Below are 16553 nucleotides of genomic sequence, written 5' to 3' on the forward strand. Positions count from 1 at the left end.
AGAGATCTTGTGTTTGAGCAGAAAGAGATCTTGTGTTTGAGCAGAAAGAGGTCTTGTGTTTGAGCAGACAGAGAGCTTATGTTTGAGCAGACAGAGAGCTTGTGTTTGAGCAGACAGAGATCTTGTGTTTGAGCAGACAGAGATCTTGTGTTTGAGCAGACTGAGAGCTTATGTTTGAGCAGACAGAGGTCTTGTGTTTGAGCAGACAGAGGTCTTGTGTTTGAGCAGACAGAGATCTTGTGTTTGAGCAGACAGAGATCTTGTGTTTGAGCAGACAGAGATCTTGTGTTTGAGCAGACAGAGGTCTTGTGTTTGAGCAGACAGAGGTCTTGTGTTTGAGCAGACAGAGAGCTTGTGTTTGAGCAGACAGAGATCTTGTGTTTGAGCAGACAGAGATCTTGTGTTTGAGCAGAAAGAGATCTTGTGTTTGAGCAGACAGAGAGCTTGTGTTTGAGCAGACAGAGATCTTGTGTTTGAGCAGACAGAGATCTTGTGTTTGAGCAGACAGAGGTCTTGTGTTTGAGCAGACAGAGAGCTTGTGTTTGAGCAGACAGAGATCTTGTGTTTGAGCAGACAGAGATCTTGTGTTTGAGCAGAAAGAGATCTTCTGTTTGAGCAGACAGAGGTCTTGTGTTTGAGCAGACAGAGATCTTGTGTTTGAGCAGACAGAGGTCTTGTGTTTGAGCAGACAGAGATCTTGTGTTTGAGCAAAGAGAGAGATCTTGTGTTTGAGCAGACCGAGATCTTGTGTTTGAGCAGACCGAGATCTTGTGTTTGAGCAGACCGAGATCTTGTGTTTGAGCAGACAGAGGTCTTGTGTTTGAGCAGAAAGAGCTCTTGTGTTTGAGCAGACAGAGATCTTGTGTTTGAGCAGACAGATTTCTTGTGTTTGAGCAGACAGAGATCTTGTGTTTGAGCAAAGAGAGAGAGATCTTGTGTTTGAGCAGCCAGAGATCTTGTGTTTGAGCAGAAAGAGATCTTGTGTTTGAGCAGACAGAGATCTTGGCCCTCATTTATCATTCTTGCGTAGAAACGGGCGTATATGTTGGCCTAAGATTATGCTTACACTCCTCTCACTGCCTGATTTATGAAGCTGTGCGTACTTTTGAAATCCAGGTGTACGCAAAACCTGCCCTTGATAAATGCCGCGGCTGAAAACGATCGTCATTAGAATAACACGCCCCTTATATATTCAAGTATCCGCTTCCCCCACGCCCTCATTTCACGCCATGGACACACGGAAGACGGCAAAGAGGAGACACTTCTCTGGAGATCGAGACCATCACCATCATGAAAAATATTATTAATCAAACAACAATATTGTTGATGATAAATTCAAAGTTAATTGTATTTTTTTTTTCAAAACGCTATAAATCCATCCATTTTTTGTCTAAAAAAACAGCAACAAAAACAACAAGAAGAGAACATGCAACATATAATCAGGGACTCATACTATAAATTAATATAAATTAAATAAGTGCAACTGCATGAAATAAATAAAAGCCAAACAAAATAAATAGTAAAATAAATTAAATAGTAAAAATAAAATAAATATTTCCAATGTCACGTTCCAATATTGTCCACCACATAAAACAAATAATTTAAAAATTACACACAAATACAGTCCTTAAATACAACAATATGAAAAATACATTCAAATCATTTAGTAACACATTTAGGCTAATAGTAATTCGTGCCGAACTTGAAAAAAGTAATGATAACAATATTCAGGCCTACTATTAGGCTACGTGTTGTAGCCATTAACTAAGTGCATTTAGTTTCATATTTGTTAAAAAATAATAATGTTATTTTTTTCCCCATCTATGTTGATTATGAAAAGTGAACATAGGCTAAGATAGGATGCGCAATATATCGGGAGACATGCTCAGACATGATTTTGGCCACTTACTTAAGTTTTGTTTTGTAGAAAGCCTTTCTTTAAAGTGAATTTCGTTTTGTATAAATTGTATCTTAATTTTAATATTTTTTTCAGCAACCAATTGCCTGGATTTAATAAATAAGAAGCAAATAGCAGAAAATATAATCATGAGTCATGACATGGAGGCGCGGGCGCGGTCCCTTGCATTGCACGTGAACTGGAGCGAATCTCATCACAAATTAAACGAAACTCAGTATATGCCTCACAGACATGAGAAATATATCTATAAAGAAAGCTTGAAATGTCTTTAAAAGAAACAATTATAAACGAAAAGAACGTTAGAAACCGTCACCTTCGTTGTGATTGAAACTAAAGGTTGAACAGGAACAAATGTGCCACTTACTGAAATTCCGCTCTCGTTCAAACCATGAACCAGATTTTGTTCTTTCAAAAATATCACTATGGCCTTGTTAATCCGAGACGCCGAAATGATATTCTCATGCCCCACGCGCTCTGCCACGTCCAGTAACACATCTTCAACAGGCACACCTGCCTGGGTCACACACCTAATCCCATGCCGGAGCGACAGGCCTGACGCCTGCACATTCGTGTGAGTGTGAGACGCCATCCCTACCTTCGACACCAGACAACTCTCGCGGAAAACAAACTCAGTTTTTTTCTATTTATTTATTTATTTATTTTTCAATTTAAATAATCGAATACAAGAAAAAGCAAGAAACAGTGAAAATTTTAGAAAATTTCCTCTCACCTAGATCACCCTCCCATGCAATCCCTTCCCAATTCCCAGCATGCACCAGAGAGAGAGAGAGAGAGAAAGAGAGAGAGAGAGAGAGAGAGAGAGATAGATCTTGTGTTTGAGCAGAGAGAGAGAGAGAGACAGAGATCTTTTTGAGCAGAGAGAGAGATCTTGTGTTTGAGCAGAGAGAGAGATCTTGTGTTTGAGCAGACAGAGAGCTTGTGTTTGACAGAGGTCTTGTGTTTGAGCAGAGAGAGATCTTGTGTTTGAGCAGAGAGAGAGAGAGCGATCTTGTGTTTAAGCAGACAGAGATCTTGTGTTTGAGCAGACAGAGATCAAAAAAGTAAAATCAATTTACTCCGAAGGCACTACTAATAATAGAATTCAAGAAATATCCAAAATAATAGCAGGCTTCAAATACAAACAGTTGCCTTTCATGGATTCAGAAGGCAGAGGAAGACGTGACAGACAGTCGGCAGTTTGTCCTCCATTTCTCGACGCCCAAACGCATGTGAGGGCTTCCTTTTCTACCATAAAATATTATAAATATATAAGAAGTGAGAGTTCTTGACATGAAAGCCATTGTGCCTTCAGAGTTATCAGGTTGTATGCATGAGAAAACGGCTCGAGGCTGTTGTAAACCTTCTTCTTCTTAAGTGTAGAAAAACTCAAAAGCGAAAACCAGGAGACTAACTGTGCGTTCACACTGGATGCGAATAGTGCGTCAAATTCGTGTCTACCGCGTCTAGTTTGACGCTTGACCCCTTTGTGTTAATTTGCGCGACAAGAGTGAAACTGACGCGCGTAAAAACAAAAGTTTGAAGCGAAATTTACGTGCGTCACGCGCATCAGAGGCGAAAGTTTCGAACCCCGTTGGCGGCCATCTTTTTACAACAGGGTCCCCGCGGGTCCTTAAAAACTCTTGAAACGTCTTAAATACAATTTCCGATTTTTAAGGTCTGAAAATGTCTTGAAATCTGACATTTCCAAAAAGGAGGTCTTAAATTTCATGTGTGGGACCTTAAATTTCTTGTCTGAATCGTCATCCGTTTTTTGTTAACCGCAATTTGAACAGCGTGCCATTTGGGGGCAGCACTTTGATCTATGTGGGTGCAATCTCAACCTGCATCATTCCATAGGTGACTGACGAGTAAGTATTGATGAACGCGTTGCGTTAATGTTTGCCACACCAGCACTGGTGTGCTGTGCCACTATGCTTCGCCACACCATTCTGTGTCGTGTCGCAGTGTTAAGTTCGTTAATGAAAACTATGACGAAAAATGTTCATTGACGACCTTTTTTTTCCCTAAGACAAAACAAAGAGAGACAATACCAACGAAAGTGTGTTTAATAAAATACAAACTTGACCAAAACCTCTTGTTTTTGTCGAATAAAGGAGACGACAACAACACATTACAGACTGTGTTTACGAGCGTTCATGCTTACGGTTGCCAGATTTAAATAATTGAAATCCCCAGTCAGAGTTTTTCTGTTAAAAGAACACGTTTTCTACCCGGTCTTGTCAATAGTATCTGGCAACCATGCTTGCGCACGTGCTCTCTCTCTACATTGCTTAAGAAGAGCGGATGTTCTGAAAACACAGACAAGTAAAGTTCAAGTTCAAGTTCATTTATTTGTCTCCCATGGGAGAAATTTGGTTTAGAGACAGGGTACTGCTGCATAAGTAAAACATTAAACATATAGACAGCATAAAACATTAAACATAAAAACATCCAAACAAGTAGAGGATACATAACTGGCAACCAGATAAGGACCAAAGTGCAAGAGAATATGGCTTCACTACTTAAAGTAAATTGCAATACACATTAAAAACACATTTACTCATTAATGAGCTTAACCGACACTGGGATAAAGGAATATTTGAACCGGTTGTATTTACATAAGGAGACCCTGTATCTTCTCCCTGAGGGCATCTGCGAGTATTCGCTGAACAAAACATGTGAACTGTCATTTAAAACAATTTTTGCCTGAATAAGGACAGCCTCATTGAACAGTTCCTGAGGGTTAAGGGGGGGGAGGTGACCCATAATCCTGCCCGCTACTCTGACCAGGTTGAGAATCTAGGATTTTAGTTTGACACTCAAATTACCAAATCAACTGGTGATACCATACCTTAAAATAGAATCTATTGCTGCCCTATAGAATATTAACATTATGTTTTTACTGACACCAAACAACCGCAGTCTGCGTAAAAAGTGGAGGCGCTGGTGGATTCAAACGCAGACAGTGGCTGCCTGTATCTGCCAGCTCAAGTCACTGTCAATGTGAATGCCTAAGTACTTGCATGAATTTTGCTGATTAATGTTATTGCCATGTATGGTCACAGGGCTTCGGTCACCAATTGATTTGGGATCAAAGAGCATTTCTACGGTCTTACAGGTGTTAATCTGTAGTTCATGATTGTCGCACCAGTCCACAAACCTGTCCACAGCATCTCTGTGAATGGATGAATCAGAGTTCTTAGTGAGCAGACTAAGAACAGCTGTATCATCCGAAAAATTCACCACGTATTGATTAGGCTCAGAACTAACACAGTCATTTGTATACAGAATAAACAGAAATGGTGAACTGACACATCCCTGAGGGGCACCCGTACTACATATTTCTATGTTTGATAGGGAGGAATTAAATTCACCTGCTGTGGCCTCTTAGTAAGGAATGTGGTACCACCTGATTAAAAATGGATTTACATTCAGAGGGGCTAATTTTCTTATGAGAATATGTGGCTGAATTGTTTTAAAAGCAGAGCTAAAATCAATAAGGATCAGTCTAGCATATGCCCCTGGGATTACAAGGTGCTTCAGTATAAGGTGCATTATAGTTGATATGGCTTCACTTGTACTTCGTTTCTTTGTACATGCAAACTGATATTTGTCTAATACTGGCTCTACTTCCGAGCGAAGAACATTTATCATAAGTCGTTCCAGGCCCTTGAAGACATTGGAAGTTAATGCAACTGGTCTATAATCGTTGTCCTCCTGAGGACATGCCTTTTTTGGGACTGGAATTATAGTGGACTTTTTCCAAATCTCAGGTACAACATGTTTATCAATAGAAAGTTGGAACAACTGGTGCCATACCGGAGACAATTCCTCTGCAAATGTCTTTAAGAGAAAAGTGGACATATTATCTGGCCCCGTCGCTTTTTTCAAGTACATTGATTTAAAAACGTCTCGGTTACGTATGTAACGGTTAGAACACCTATCGACTTTGAGTATTACAAAACGAGCCAATGGCATAGAAATGCCATGGGTCTGCGGAATTTTCATAGCGTATCTCCTCCTTACCTCGTGGGTATAAAAGGAGGACGCTGGCAACATGCATATATGTTTCTTCGCTGAGGAGCCGAGACTGAACTCAGGCGATCCCCGCGGCACAGCGGAAAGTGGCAGGAAGACGTAACGTCTCCGTTCCCTACTCAGGGAACGAGGGTTGCATACTTACCCAAGACGTTCCCTTTCATTGTCACTCCGAGATACGTCGGATGACGACGAATGGGGTTACCAGTCTAATCACGTCACCTTCACAGCTGTCTTCCAGTGCCCTGCGTAAATCTGAGATCCCTGTCATAAGACTAGCAAGGACTCCTATTTAACACAGGAATACCAAGGTACACTGGGGAGCATATGCCATAGTTTAGAGGAAATATGCAAATATTGCCCGCCCAAACGGGGGGGACTTAGAGAATACACATATGACCCGAAGGATGCATATGGAGAACACTGGGTTGTCCAGCCGCAGGTGGAATATTTCAACCCCAGGGGTGACAAGGTGGCTTGCCAAGGGAAAGGCACATGCTCAGAGAGGCTTACAGTGGAAATACACATGTGGGGGTCGCTCAGAGGAGGGAACATGCACACGGGAGGCACCTAGCCGACGCGCAGGCAATAGACACTGGCGCCGACGTCAGGAGTGCTGGAGGAGCTCAGGGCTTCCGGGGAAGCTCACCTGAGGAGAATATCGCACGTATCCAGTCCGTGGAGTGGAATGGCGAGCAAGCGAAGACACCTGAGCGGGTCCAGTACTAGCTGGTTGAAGCGAATACATGAGAGGACACTGGCTCCACTCGGAGATTGTAGAATCTGGCGAATGTGTTAGGTGTCGCCCAGCCCAGCCAGAGTTTGTTTTGCCACCTGTCTATCTTCAGCATCCGCTCATATGCATACAAACGGGTTATGCACTGGGCTAACGTTAGTTAGTCACCGAACTTTACTACCAGTGTGAAAGCATCATACCTGTCAACACTCCCGTTTTCCCCGGGTTTCTCCCGTTTTTTAGCCCTATCTCCCGGACCCCTCCCGGTTTGTTATTTTTCCCGTGAAACTCCCGTAATTTGCATGGCCCAAACTCCTTTATGAATAATCGGACCAATATGTTTGTCTAATGTTGACCAGTTGCCAGATTGTATTAAATGCATTGGTCTGCAAATCCACAGACCATTTACAATTTCAACCCGTTTGTCTACTCAACCTGGCAACCTATAACCCAGTCGCGGAAAGTTTAACCCGAAAGCGAGCCGACTAGACATGATGGCAGGTGACGTTTTGGGCACTGTTGCTGTGCAACATTTTACCATTGAGATTGGGCAACATAATTTCTATCCCTTATTACAATTTATCATATCCTAAACTGTACGTTTGACCTCACATGCCTACTAACATCTATTTACAAATAAAAAATATAAAGAAATATTAATAAATTAAGTTATGTTTTCATTTATGGGTTTTGCAACGTAAATAATACACTTAACACGTGCAGTACACTTAATAGCATGAGCCTACCTCTTACAGCATGAGGAGGAGCGCTGAGTTCGATTACACTCGAACCGTGCTGCGGTTTGCGTTAATGTGAAAGCATCGATCACGGACTCGGGTGCGCACTTGTTCAGGAAGTAAGGGACCTGCGCATGCTTTTTAGCGGATTATGATGTATTTAGGTAAATAAAACACATGTAAGAGATGCCACACAGTAAACCGGTGTTGTTCACTCAGCTGTGCATAATAGCACCAAATAAAATTAAAAAACACAATATTCTGTTTTTATATCCCGCGTTCTGTTTTCTATCATGCCTCGTGCACGTTTGCGGTGACGTAAGATGCACGGAAACGCACCAGGATTCGATAGAATCAAGTTTTGTACTGTATGCAGTAACTGTTATATTTGCTGTTCTATTTGCAGTACATTAAGAACAACACATTATGTGAATAGAATACTTTTTCTGTATTCTCAATAAAAGGCAAATTATAAACATTTTTGTTGATTTATCTGAAATTTAATAGATGTCATGTAAAAATATCGAGTATTGAATCGTATCGAATCGTATCGTGGGGAATTCTGAAATATAGAAAATAATCGAATCGTTGGCTTAAGAAATCGGTATCGTATCGAATCGTCATGAAGGCTCGGATTTACATCCCTAGTTATAACGCCATTAGTAACATCCAAATAAAACATTTAATACACATAGCACCATACCACGTGCAGGCCTCACCACGGGCTTCACGCACAGCGCGAATCATCAGAATGGATTCTTACCCCTTAAAGCACTATGTACAATATATGTTTATTAACATTCAACCAGATCTCTTTTCTTTAATAAAATATAACTAATTAAACAACATACCTGTAATCAGACAAATATCATCAGTGGATATCTGGGGCAGCGGCTTCTCTCTACTCTCTCATGTAGACACTAAGCATAATATGACAATTAGTAAGCACCATGATGAATTTCGTAAAAATCGTATACAACACTTCATCACAACCAATACCATTAAATGCTTCTATCACTTAAATCACACTTATTGAGAAAAAAATGCAATTGAATGATAAGCATCAGCATACCAGATAAATATTCACGAGAGAAGCGAAGTGCATGCGCTCATCAGCCTCAGCAAGTAGACTGATGCAATCTCATGCTGTACAAAGGAAAACCAGATTGCAGATTGTTCTTAACATCTTGTCAAGATGTTCATTCATGAAGATCCATCAAGACATGCATGATTTACAGTGATGAATACATTATCTTACAAGGTGTTCAATAGGCCTATATCATAAATTACCAAAGATAATGCTCAGATCTTCTAAAAAAACAAAATGTGTTAACCGTGCACCTACACAAAAGGACTAGACCGTGACTAAACATTCAAAGCTTGCTTAGCAGTACATTTGAGGTGGTATGTGTACAGTGAGGTATGTTCTTTAAAGACACAGTATTGCATTTTCCCTAGGTGCAAAAACACCTATTTGAAAAAGCAGCTTTGCATGACACATTTTTCCACCTGCTTTCCAAGGAGCCAGGGCTCTGACACAGCTGTGGTTCACTTTGATGCGTAAGTGCCCAGATCGCCATGCGTGAGCTGGTTCATGGGGTTTTAATCTTCTTTGTCCCGGCGAGTGTGTTTCTCTTGTAGAGAGCAAGGCACACAGGGACTGGGCCAGCGTGTGCTCGCTTGTGTTCATCCGCTCTGGCAAGTCTTGAAATCTTGCGATAAGTCATGAAAAATGCACAATGAATCTCTTATTTACTGTACATTGTTGTTACAATTTGTTTTAAATAACGAGATTATTTGGCTGCTTGTAGAACTCGGTCAGTTACCTTGCGCTTAACAAATCATCTGTTGAAGGGTATTGAGCAGCTCTTTGTCACATGCAAATACATATGTAAAAGTGTATCACACACGTCCTACTGGGTTAAATGTATTCATTGCACAGTCATTATACTACAACAAGCTGCTGTCTGTTTGAAGAGCGGTTTCATATACTTCCACACCCCTCAAAAAAAACCTGCTTTGAATGTTTTCAGGTTGACCTCTTTGGTATGTCACATTGTCACGCAAGGATTCCTTTCAAATCATTGAATTGCTAAAAACAAAAATATGAATAAAAAGTTAAATTGTAGTGTATTTTTTAAAGTTTTTTAAAAGTAAAAAAAAATGACAAACACAATTCCTATCAAAGATTAAAAATGCAGATTGTTCTTAACATCTTGTCAAGATGTACATTCATGAAGATCAATCAAGACATGCATGATTTAGGCCTACAGTGATGCATTCATTACTTGGAAACAGGGGCGCAGTAAAGGGGGGGTAAACGATGACGATTCTCGGGGCCCATGACTAAGAGGGGGCCCAGAGAAGCCCCCAATAAAATTGTGGTGCTAAAAAAATATATTTGATAGTAAAACTAATTAACTTTAAATTATTCTATTTGCTGTTTCCTGGTGTCAAAAACTGTATTTGTTTAGGAAACACAAAAAGTCCGTGGGCCCCTCTCCCCCTCTCGATTATCTTAAAATGGTTCAGTCCGCCCAAATTGTATTCAGGCAACGTATTTTACGCTCTGATTGTGTGAGACGTAAGTTACACGCTAGGACAGATACGGCTTGAAGTCGTTCATTCTCGGATGCGGTGCCGCTAATCGAAATGAGGTCTTGCGCACCGAACTTGTCACTTTTGCCGCGCTCGTGCGGACGCTATAAACTTTACTCCGTGTCAGCGCGCGCTCTGATCGGTAAAGGTGCACAGACCTCTGCTCCCGAATCATCTCCAGCACTCAGCCTCCGCCTCCGTTTCCCTCGTAAGCTGATATTAGTATTTAAGCATTCTCTATGATAATTTTTTTTAAATGACACAGTCTCTTTCTCTCAGTCTCATACACACACATTCTCTTTCTCTCACACATATGTAGGCTAGTTATAAACTCTTTAGACTTTTAATGATTAGTGCTTTATTTTTAAAGTTTGTGGTTAAGAATCGTGTAAAAAAATCGCTTATTTTGGGGATGGATTCCGGGAAATCTCCCTTATTTTCAATGTTGACAGCTATGGCGTACGCACGCTTTGCATAGTAGACAGTAAAAGAAAGGACGCTTTGTAGATAGATAGTTTCAGACAAAAAACTTAGTCTCAACACATTTGAGCTGACAAACAGCAGCATATTTACAACAGTCTGAAACAGGTGTAGGCTGAAGCTCTTGCTTATACCCTTTTTTGAAAACCTCTCATATTTAAAAAATAAAAGTGATCATTATAATCTTGACAAACAAATCTAAACAGAATACAATTTTTTTTTATTTCCTATGCAATACAGTTGCACCATCCAAAATACAACAAAAACAGTTTGTTCATGTATCGCTCTTTAAATTGTTTCATATAGTTTCATTGCATTATTTTTAAATAATTTCTTTAACTTGCTAAGTGTCCCACGTTTTTTTAATTCCTCATCACAGCTGTTCCATAGATTTACACCTTTAACTGAAATACAATGGTATTTTGCATTGGTCCTCACTTGGTTCTTTTTGAATATACAAGTTCCCCTTAAGTCATGTTGGCATTCTCTTTCAGTGAACAACCCTTGGATACTTTCTGGCAATTGATGTTTTTTTGCTTTGTACATGATTTGTCATGTTTTAAGTTCTACTAATTCTTTAAACTTTAAAGCCTTTAATTCAATAAAAAGGGAGTTTGTTGGCTCCCTATTGGTGGTTTTCTTTACTATTCGTATGGCTCTCTTTTGAAGCATAAATATTGGGTCAGTGTTTGTTTTATATGTATTTCCCCATACTTCCACACAATAAGTAATGTATGGAAGCACAAGGGAACAATACAAAGTATATAATGATTTTTCATTTAAGAGATCTTTAACTATATACAATATTGCGATTGAATTGATATCTTGTTCAGATATATGGGTCTTCCAATTTAAATTGTCTATAATCACTCCAAGAAATGTAATAGCTGACACCCTTTCTATTTCAACTTCATTAATCATTAATTTTCCTATTGTATTCGATAAACGATTACCAAATACAATAAATTTTGTTTTCCTTATATTTAATGTTAGTTTATTCGAATCAAACCAATTTTTTAGCAGTACCATTTCTTTTTCCATTGTATCCAGAAGTTGTTTCAGATTGTCACCAAAACAAAATAAGTTTGTATCATCTGCAAATAATATAAATTTAATACTTTGGAAACCTCACATATATCATTAATGTATAACAGAAAAAGCAATGGGCCCAGCACAGAGCCTTGGGGAACCCCACATGTTACCTGCACCAATTGTGACTTGCAATTATCTATTTTGACATATTGATGCCTTTTCTCTAAGTAATTACTTATCCAAGAGTGAGCTACCCCTCTTACTCCATATTTTTTCAGTTTCTCTAGTAATATGTCATGTTCGACAGTGTCAAATGCTTTTTTAAGATCTAAAAATACCCCAACTGTGCATTGTTTATTTTCTATTGCGTTAGATATTTTTTCCACAAAATCTATTAATGCATGTGAGGTTGTTCTATTAATTCTAAACCCATATTGTTGCTTGTATTGTATATCGTATTTTATAACAAAGTCATTTAATCTTATGTAAAATAAATTGAGCTGGTACATGGGGTTTTAATCTTCTTTGTCCCGGCGAGTGTGTTTCTCTTGTAGAGAGCAAGGCACACAGGGACTGGGCCAGCGTGTGCTCGCTTGTGTTCATCCGCTCTGGCAAGTCTTGAAATCTTGCGATAAGTCATGAAAAATGCACAATGAATCACTTATTTACTGTACATTGTTGTTACAATTTGTTTTAAATAACGAGATTATTTGGCTGCTTGTAGAACTCGGTCAGTTACCTTGCGCTTAACAAATCATCTGTTGAAGGGTATTGAGCAGCTCTTTGTCACATGCAAATAGATATTTTTGGAAAATTGTGAAAGCAAAGAAACGGGCCTATAGTTTGAAAAGGTATGTCTATCTCCAGTTTTATATATGGGTATAACTTTAGCTATTTTAATTTTTTTTAGGAAATATGCCATTTTGAAGAGACAGATTGCATATATGTACGAGGGGTTTCTCAACACACTCGATAATATGTTTTACTACAGACATATCCATGTCATTCCAGTCAGTTGACTTCTTATTTTTAAATGATCTGACAATATCAATTATTTCTTTTCCATCTGTTCCTCTTATAAAAATTGATTGCTTATTTACACTACCCGTTTCTCTTTCCGTTCTACTTTTCTTATCAATTCCTACAATCTCCCCAGCCAGACTACATGTACATGAGGCCCCAGGTCTCTACGGTAGCATTTTTCGACAAGTTAGCACGTTTCGACAGGGTGCAGCGGGTGCACGGCTTTGTATTACAGAGGACAAATTACGGGTGAGGACATGGAGTTCAATTGTCTGATTGACTTAAATATATGAGAATGATAGTCAAAATACCATAAAAGCGCATGATTTTATGTAAATTAATATGAAAAAAGTCTCAGCTGTGTTGGGGGCCCTGTCAAGATTCTTTTCATGGGGCCCAAAATCCTTAGCAGTGCCCCTGCTTGGAAACCACAATGTTTCCGTAAAAAATAAATACGCTGGTGGGCTTTCTGGCACACAGCATCCACATGAGCCTCAAGTGTCAACCTTCCATTTATTACAGCTCTGCAATACAAAGCTATTTAAATTGATGTACAACCTTAACAGCATGATCATTAATAACCACAGGAGAGATGACTGTAATTCTTAAAATCTTTAATCATCTCTTTAGTCTTAAATACATTGATAAACTGCGATTAAAACAAATAATTACCAGTTTAAACTAAAGGACTCGATATAGTGTTCCTTACAACTTACCAAAGATCCAGTGATCCATGGATATTGGAGTTCAGCCAGGAATCATGTTTCCTGACATCTATATGTGCCTGATTTCAACGCAGGGAAATACATAAAGCAAACGTGCCTGTGAACGATTTATATAAATACAATATAGGTACGTCTAAATCCGGGAAATCATTAATATCAAAACTGGTAGGCTATATTTTTTTGTCAGTGTTTATTTAAAAACATCAGATTATGCTTAATAAGCCGATAACACACATGTAAACGCGGAAACATGTTTTCTTTTACCGAAGTAAGGATATAAACGGCTTAAGCATAAACCGATCGACACAGGTAGTTTTTTGCCTCTTACTGCAAATTTATCAGTTGAACGCACATGAACGCCACCACAAAGTCGTAAATTCCTGGGAAGCTCTTTACGAGTTGCGGGCGTGTCAGTGAAAAACATGGCGGAATACCAGAATACTTATTTAGCAGTGATTTTGCTAGACTTTTCTATTTACAACGAAGTAAGCTAATTGCCATGAGGACTTGAATGCACCATTAGTGCAGATTTTAACACATCCCGACAGAGCGAGCGTTTTGCAGGAAAGGAAGGATATATCGCAAACGCAGACTCTATCATGACCCCGAGGCAAATATATAAAAGTTCAATTAAGAAAAAAAAGAAAAAAAATTGTATGTACAGTAAAGTATGATGAATATGTTAGTATTTTATAAACTAAAATAATATAATATTTTATAAACTTTCCATAATTCTTGCATGAAAGGGTTTTAATAAAGTCAAACGAGTCGCGGTTTACTTGCACGGTCATGGTTACTTATTTGCATGTAAACAGGGAAAACTTGTTATTTCAATAAACTGATATTTGTGAGTTACAGCTTAATGGTGTGCATGTAAATGTGCTCAATGATAACCGCAAATCCACCTTTCAATGCTTGGAGTCCAGTTATTTCTATGAATTGCAGCGATCCATTTGCTTCTCTGTTCTGTAGCTTTTGGCAGTCTGTAAAAAGATCCCTCAGGTTTCTTGTCAGATGTAATTGTACAGTCATTCCCAAAGCTCTTTCCCATTTGAGATGTGTTTTGTGGGGTTTTTTTCGAGGCATTCACGCTGAAAACCAATGCTGCCGCTCAGTCTTTTTGCCACTCAGTAGGCGTGACTGCAGGCACTCCAGCTGACGGTGACGTCACGTGCATACCCTCATTTTTACATAGTTTTCTATGTATATGACCATCTAATCACAATAAGCCACGAAAAAGAAGTCAATTTGGTACTCACGAACTGTATGAGTGTTTGCGCTTTTGGTGTGATCATGAAACCTGCGAAATTACAAAAATTATGCGCAAAACCATACCATTTTTTGGTAAATTTTCTTATTTATTTTGCAAATATTTTGCAACATTATTTTAAATAGATTAAGAAAGCCACCACTACTTGTCACATCTAGTATGGTTAGATTGATTTGTTTAGATCCAGTGAAGTCTGTCCCACCACTTTTTATCAGGATCGATATTGTCCCCCACCACTTTTTAAAACATTAAGGAATGGATGTAGCCCACTGGTTTTCAAACCCTGGGTCGCGACCCAGAATTAAAAAATGGGTCGCCAGTGATTTATAAAAAAAAAAAAAATCTGTTTTCTAATAATATTAATAATAATAGCTTTGATTAGAAGTACAGTAAAAAAAACATTCAAATTCATGCAAAAATAAATAATCCACATGTCACATGACCGGCTGACCGACCTAGCCGTAGGCAACACAAAACAAAAAACCTTGACGAAACGAAACAAACTGAACGGAATGCTTCTCCTGACATGCGTGTTGCCCTCTCGTCCTGCGAACCGGCTTGGGACCAGATTATGCAGAATAAGCAGGCCCACCCTTCTCATTAATATATAAATATATATATACACAAAACACGCACTCGTTCGCTCCATCCGCAACAAACACGTTCGCTCCATCGACAGCAACTACTCGGTTACTATCGTAACCTCAGTTCCCTGAGAGAGGGAACGAGTATTGCGCAGCTATACGCAGTGGGGGGAAACTCTTTATCCTTGATTTACTGAAGTCTATATGTAAAACACATTTGCAGCTGCACAGCTAGCACACTGAGCGTCTGGCCCGCTCATAGGCTGTGCTGCAGCAACTGCACATCCAATGGCGCGGGCGACTCTGAAGTGCGACCAATGAGCTAGACCAACGTCAGAGCCCACCGAGGGGCGTGGCCTAGCCTATATAGACCCCCGAATTAGCCATTATAGCAGGTTTATACAACTGAAGCGACAACTTCACCAGTTACTATAGTGCGGCCGGCTACACAATACTCGTTCCCTCTCTCAGGGAACTGAGGTTACGATAGTAACCGAGTAGTTCCCTTTCGAACGGTCACTTCGTATTGCGTAGCTATACGCAGTGGGGACGCCATGCAAAACGCCGCACCCTAAGTGACTGGTTGCCCTGCAACTCAGGACCCCTGAGCAAACAGAACAAGCCAGAACCCAAGAAATATATTTATATACATAACAGACCAGACACTGTCGGGCCTGAAAAATATACATGAGTCAGTACAACTGACAGAATATACTAAAAAAAACAGACACTGTCGGGATTATTAGCACAATTTTATAACTGGCCTGAGCGGGTTTTATATATATATGTATATGATTATGCACAGTAATCTTTGTAGACAAGACCAGGCACCGTCGGGTCTTAATCATATCACCTAGCGAAGGGGGACCGTGAACCCGTGTGTTGTGATTGTGAAACATGCTCTTTTTGTGCTTTATTTGGGTCGCCGTGAAAACGGCGTTTGTTTGCAAAGACGTGCTCACTGCTGTTTACAATAATAAAATCCCCAGCCGCCTGAACTGAACAGGGAGCTGTGGGAAGTTTTGCTGTTTTTTTAGAGGGTGGTCCGGCTAGCGCGAGACACGAGTCCACTCTCTGCCCACCTTGTGCTAGGACGACTTCGGAGGTACCTGGTCAATCACGGCGTTGGGCCGCGGTCCTTGACGCCGGGGGAGCGGGTAGCGCTGCGCGGGCCTTGACTGGCGGCGGCTATCAGTGGCCGCGGGGCGGGGCTGAGAGGCCTGCTTCACCGGTTTGGCTGGATGAGGCGAAGGCGGTGGCTTGGGCTTGCTGGTCGAGCTCGAGCGTTTCGGCAAGAAGTGTTGCATAGCCTGGGACGCTTTCTGTGCCTCTGTGTACCTCTCCGAGAATCCCTTCACGGCCGGGCCGAAGAGACCGGAGCTAGAAACCGGGGCGTCGAGAAATCTAGTCCT

The sequence above is a fragment of the Siphateles boraxobius genome, unplaced genomic scaffold (assembly GCF_051911475.1).
Source record: "Siphateles boraxobius isolate OS27281-9 unplaced genomic scaffold, OSU_SipBor_1 33, whole genome shotgun sequence".
Classification (NCBI taxonomy): Eukaryota; Metazoa; Chordata; class Actinopteri; order Cypriniformes; family Leuciscidae; genus Siphateles; species Siphateles boraxobius.